We start from the raw sequence: 6,301 nt of genomic DNA on the forward strand, positions 1-6,301 counted from the left end.
TGACAGAATCAGTTTCTTAGTTCCCATTTTTATAGGCTTCAGAATGACAGCATCCCCTTCATTATCCACTGTCAATCTTCCTCAGACCTCTGTTTACATTGCTGTCAACTGTATGGCAAGGTCTCCCTGGAACCTTTGCTGGAAATTACCATCAAGGACACCTGCCAGTCTGTCCATATCAAGCAATAGTCTATGTCTGGCATCTGGTAAGTTTGGATGTTATAGTATAGTATTGGAGCTAAACAGGGGCACCACACATTCCCACTCCATAGATGCAACTGATTATGCTGATGTTTTGCCCAAACCCATCTCAGAACAGCCTTCACTAGAAGCAGAAGTGAAGCTCTAGATTCCTCTGAAGAACTACATACCTAATCTCATACAGATGTGCTCATGGTCAAGGCCAAGCTGGTCCCAATGGGAATTAGACTTGAAAGTCCTGTGAAAAGATATAATTGATGTTTGCAAGAGTTCACAGATCTCAAGGTTTCTCAATTGCCAGTTTCCCCAAAGTTACACAGGGGCATGAAGAGTAAATACAGGTGACATTGTTCTGTATCGTGTCAGGTTAGGGTGTTGTCTTGTGTTAGGGTTGATTGTGTAGTTTTGCTGAGAAGTTGGACAGTGGAGTTGTATGCTATGTTTTGGATAGAGATGATCCTCAGGTTGGGGATTGGACTAAATTGGAAGGATCCCTCCCAGCCCTGAGTCTCTCTGATTCTATGATAACTAAGCCTCTTATCTATCCAGATGTTTGCCTAGCGTGACAGCCAATAAAGATTCCAGACTCAAAGGCAGAAGTTGAGCAGGGTGAAGGGAGTTGTTGGAATCTTACTGCAAATTTCTTCTACATGGTGTCTTAAATGTTTTAAAGGTTTTGTTATACTATACGTTTTATTTATGTTGCTCTAAAGGGAAATTTATTCCCAGCCTTCATTCTACATTATCTACATTATCTTTCCAGAAAAGGCTTTGTGATCCTTTAGAATGAAAAAGTGCTGTACTGGTGTTGATAGCCACATTTTCAATCATTTAAATGAAGCTGTTTTCCCCTCACCTTCTTAAAAGAGGGCTAATTTCATCAGGGAATGAGATGATTTTCTGCTAAAAAAAAAAAATAAATATCCAGGCTTTGGGCTATGTGAATCCAGAAAATTCAAATGTGTGGTCCTGCTACTTGTAAGGTACAGTAGGCTGTTGTCTGCTTCATATAACCATACTCTATCTTCTTTTAAGTAAGCAATGGGCCTGACACTACAAACCCTTGCTTTTGGGCATGAATAGTCTAACTGGTCTACACAATGGAATTTACAAAAAATACTGTTCGGTTGCCAGTTGTGCAGTTGTCCTATACAGCAAGACCCCCTTCACCATCCAAAACTGGGGCAGCCAGCCAGGCACTGAGGCTGCTTTCTAGTACTTTCACAACCCGTACCAGCTTTAGCAATGACAAGACATGACTATTTACTTCACCAAGATTACTTGTATGGGTGAGCATTTCAGCTGGGTAGGAAACAGTTCTCTCATTGTTTAAATATTTTTAGCATTTTGGAGACTTTTTCCCTTTTACATGGGGGGCAGCCTTTTGCATGGGTGCCAGCCAAAGTACACGTCCCTGCTCCAAATCAGACCTTCAACCCAAGCTCCCTACATCCCAAGTGAGTTCTCTCACACTGAGTTCACTGGCTATTGTGCAGTCAGGCCTCTCCATTTTCAACCAGAAATTCAACTGCTCGACCCTTCTTCGAAAACTGTCATTGAACCTGACAGAGTAGCAGAAAGTTTTGATTAAAAACAATTAGCACTTCTAACAAAACAATTTTATGGAAGATTCCCTATTGACTCAGATAAGGAATATTTGTGTTAGGTAAGTATTTGCATAACCAAATTGTTCACTGGATTTTATACATAGATAGTTCAGTGAGACATGAGAAAAAATTAAAAACTGTCAATATTGGAAAACTATCCCTATGTTTGATCATATTTTGAAAATTGGGTGCAAAAATCTTTTTTTTTCAATACAATAGCACATTTCAGATAAATCAGTTCTTGTACAACATGACATTTTAAAAGGTGTGAATGGCCTTTCTACAGAAATGTAAAAGAAAATTTCTGGGATGAGAAACACAAGGAGGAAAGTTGCAATTTATCAGAAGTCAATTAGTTAGCATAGTGCAGTATTTCCTTAGTTTAAATTTCACTTCTTACTCTCCTTTATCAGCATTAGATGAATCCTTAAATGTGCATGTTCAATGGAGTACTATCAGGAGGAAGCATTTTGCAGATCTAACACCTGAGGGTAGAAAGGATCTAATCATTTGATTTTTTGCTTTTTTATTTTGAGGGAACCTGGAGGAGCTGGGATACTTTTTCCTCTAATTTACCCTAAAATGAGAAGGAATTTCAAGTCAGACCTTCCCATTTATTTCTCTCCCTTTCCCCATCCAAGACTTCTTGGATGTTGGAAATATATGTCCTATGAGTACTCATACCTTAATAGATATGCATGCTGTATTTTCAGTGATAAAATTATTTTCCCTAAAACTAAGTTTGATTACATGTTGAACATATCACATTTTAACCTACCCGAACCAAGGTCTTGTTTCTCAGTTTTTTTTTACTGAGACTCACAGTATCGTGATTTTTCTGAATCACTTTTTGGCACAAACAAGACCAATTTCTAATGTCTGAAAACAAGGCAGGAGGGGGCAGGAAATAAAGACTGTATTATCCTAACTCTTTGTTCTTCAGCAGAGGTGGTATCTTGCATTTCATCTGCTTATTGCTATGTGTCTGAGGATTTATTATGGTAATTTTACAAATTTCTTATATCACCAGAAGCTTTTCTGGTCAATTTTAAAATCCTTCACTGACTTAATTGCTGTCTCTCAATACAAATTTGTGCTGCTCTAGTAAATAAGCCTACTTTTGTGTATTGGCAAGTTGTCAATGAAAATATGTTATCAGGATTTCAGGTGAATGTACATTCCAGTTGTGTTCAGTCGTAGTTGTCTTTTTTTACTTCTAACACACAGAAAAAGATAACCATTTTTTAATGCAGACACCACATGATATGGAACAAATAATAAAAATAATCAGTTACTGAGTGAAAAAGGTCCAACTGTGACTTAATTTCTTGGCCATATTGCAAAATTAAGTTTTAGGTGAAGAATATTTGCCAGTCAACTCCAAAAAGCTTAGTAATTTGCAAGTACAAATATTAGAAAATTGTTCAAGGGTCAGCCCCTGGGGTTTAAAGTAAAGTACATGACTGAATCAGAAATTGTTTCATACTTTAGTGATGTGCTTTCAGACTTCTGAATCTTGGCCTTAGTGACATTAATAATGACTTGTGTTCAAAATATGGATAAGTGCAACTGTTTTAGAAGTTAGATATATAGAACCAGATTTTAGTAAGGCAGTGGAAGGTACAAGTCCTCAGTACCTCTTGGGGTCAATCCCATGGTTAAAAATGTGTATTACTTGTGTTTAATATCAGCTGGACTGTTTAAGCATGTAGAGCTTCTCAGTAGCCAGTAGAGAATGTGCGCGGCTAACTTGCAGAGCATGCAGGAAATGTTCATATTTCAAACCCTGACACCTATCATGACAAAAACTGTGTTTAATGGCTACAATTATAGGATAAATTGGTAAAAGCCACTATGACTGATAGGTAGTTCAATTATTTATAATTCATCTCTCGGTGATTCTTCACATTTTGTGGCACGTACAAAGTGACTGTCCTGCAGCTAAAAAGTAATTTCGGTGAAGCAGCTCTAAAATCAGCCTGCGTAGTAGAATATCTCATTTAGGGCTGAAAGATTCCACACAATCCTGGATCCTCTTTTGTGTGTCTAGAATTCATTTACCCTCTTCTGCAACTGGATACTTTTGACAATTTAGTCTGACATAAAATATTCAAACAAGAAACTGGGTTTAGGCTTTCAGGAATGTAGGACTGGAAGAGACTCCTGTGTCAGAGGCAAGTTCATTGCTAACACAAGCCAACATGTTACAAAAACCGTAGTTGAATCTTTTGTCTTTGCTTTTCCTCTTTGGGACCTGTTCAGAACCTGACTTCTCTGAGGATCAGAAACCTCCTTCATATTCAATTACATATTCAGAGCCAGTTTCATCCACTTGTTTTTGTGTCCACATTGTGCTAAGGAGTTTAGAGCTCTTCTCCCTCCTGTTTTATGGCCTCAGTACAAAGGTCCTCTGCCCTTTGTGTTTTCTGTGTTGAATGAGCCAAACTTTTACTCTCCTCTCCATATGGGGCTTTCTGTTCCTTTGACTATCTGGTAGCTCTTCACATGTACTTCAATCTGAATTCCTCTTTCTTAAACATGGGTGATGAGAACCATGCAGTGCAATCCAGATGAAGTTTGGAAAAAACCCTATTCCCTTGTAAAAACCCTTGTAATTCTCAAGGGACTAGAAACTCTGTTTGCTTATAGCTACCACTTACTACCAGATGAACAACAGGGAATGTTGATTTCCAGGCACAACATGAAATTAGTAAAGGAAAATAGTAGTTTTCTCCTCACAGACAAAGATTTATTAGAACATGGAAGATTCCATTTACAAAGTGTTTACTTGTTGTGTCAAACCATATCGTTAGCTGAGGGTGAGACTGTTTGTTACACTGAAATTGTTATGCTTGCTTTGAAAGGTTTAAAAGAGGGATTTTATACTGGAAGCAACTTTCAAAGGCACCAGACTCAGACTAAACCTATTAACTTGTCATGTATTTTTTATGGTTTTCTGTGCCCCTTCTGTCTCTTCTCACAGATATTTATTGTTTAAATAGGGGTATATCCCATCACAGCTTATCTGTTCCTCTTGCTTAATATCATGAATTCACAGTGGTTATAGTTGAGCTACATATCCAAGCACACTGAATGAAAGAAGCGAGTTGGAAAAGACCTATTAAATCTGTCCCTCCCTAGAACATAGTCCTGCACTTTGTCCAACCTTGTTTTAAATTAAGATAAAAGGTACCTGGAAGACTCTTCTGTAATGTTGCAGATATCACTCTTGCACACAAAGTAGAAAGATGATGTACATTCAGTTCTATAGAGCTGAGTGAACACTGACTTTTTCGGCTTAGTGGTCAAAGAAGGGGGTGGGGGGGAGAGAAAAAACTGGTTCAAAGACAGACTAAAATTAGGGGTTTCTCTTGAGAAACAAAAGAAAAGTTTTGATCTGAATTATTCTGAAATGAAAATCTAGATCCTATTGCACCCGTTAAGTTCTGAAATGGACTTGGAGCCTAAGAATGACCCTACTTCACCTGCTATACCCCATAAAAAACAGCTAATACAAAAAAGTGGGTGGACCCTCCTCCTCCTTGCCTTGATACTTTGTGACATGAGTTTGAGCGCAGACTGCTGTATGTTACAAAAATAGATGCATTAATGGATTTTTAGGGACTCATAACAATGTGCAATAGGATTGTACTTAGGCACCTAAATTCACTTAGGTGCTTAATGTGTGGAGTAAAATCTGGCCTTAAATCCTTTGTTCCAGTTTCAGTTGACTTAACCCATTAATATCTTTTAAAAGACAACTTTTTTTTAAAAAATGGTATTTTAACCTAGAAAATCTAAAAGTTTGATTGAGAAAAAGCCAAAAGGAAATGATTCAGCATTTCTGATAGGAAATGTATTATCTTGAAAATATAGTAATTGGATTGGATTATATTAAACTCAGTCTTCTCCCTCCTCTCCCCTCGCTTGTTTTGACTAAACTGGTCATGATTTTAACTGATTTTAACCTCTGGGAGGTCAGATTGGGGAGAGGGTTGAAGAGTGGAAGAAGGATTTGCTGTGTTGAAGAAATGTCACTAAGGGTCCTGTCTCAGGGATGCCGGGGCTATGGGGAAACCCCGGCCCAAAACTAAAGAGAAAGAAAACCCATACTTACCCCTTGCAGGAGCTGGAGGTAGCAGGGGAGCACACGCCGGGAAACCACCCGCGCAATTCATTAGCCGCGCTTGTATCCAGCTGGGACCGGGTGACATCAGCGAGAGATGCCACCCGGCGGGAATAAAGTGCGGCCCCGGGGGCTCAGGTGAGAGGCGGAAGACCAGGGAGCCCGCAGGGAAACCCGAGGTCGGGAGCTTGCACCCGTGGGGTCTGTCTGCCTGAGGCAGGAAAAGCTGCTGCAGCGGCAGAAGTGGCGGAAGTGGCGAGAGCCGCAGCTACAAAGAAACCAGCTGCGGAGCCGATGAGAGAGCCGGTAGGAAAGTTGGTGAGGGAGCCAGCTGCAGAGCCGACGAGAGAGCTGGCAGGGAAGCCGG

Source organism: Alligator sinensis, unplaced genomic scaffold (assembly GCF_000455745.1).
Source record: "Alligator sinensis unplaced genomic scaffold, ASM45574v1 scaffold188_1, whole genome shotgun sequence".
In the NCBI taxonomy this organism is placed as follows: Eukaryota; Metazoa; Chordata; order Crocodylia; family Alligatoridae; genus Alligator; species Alligator sinensis.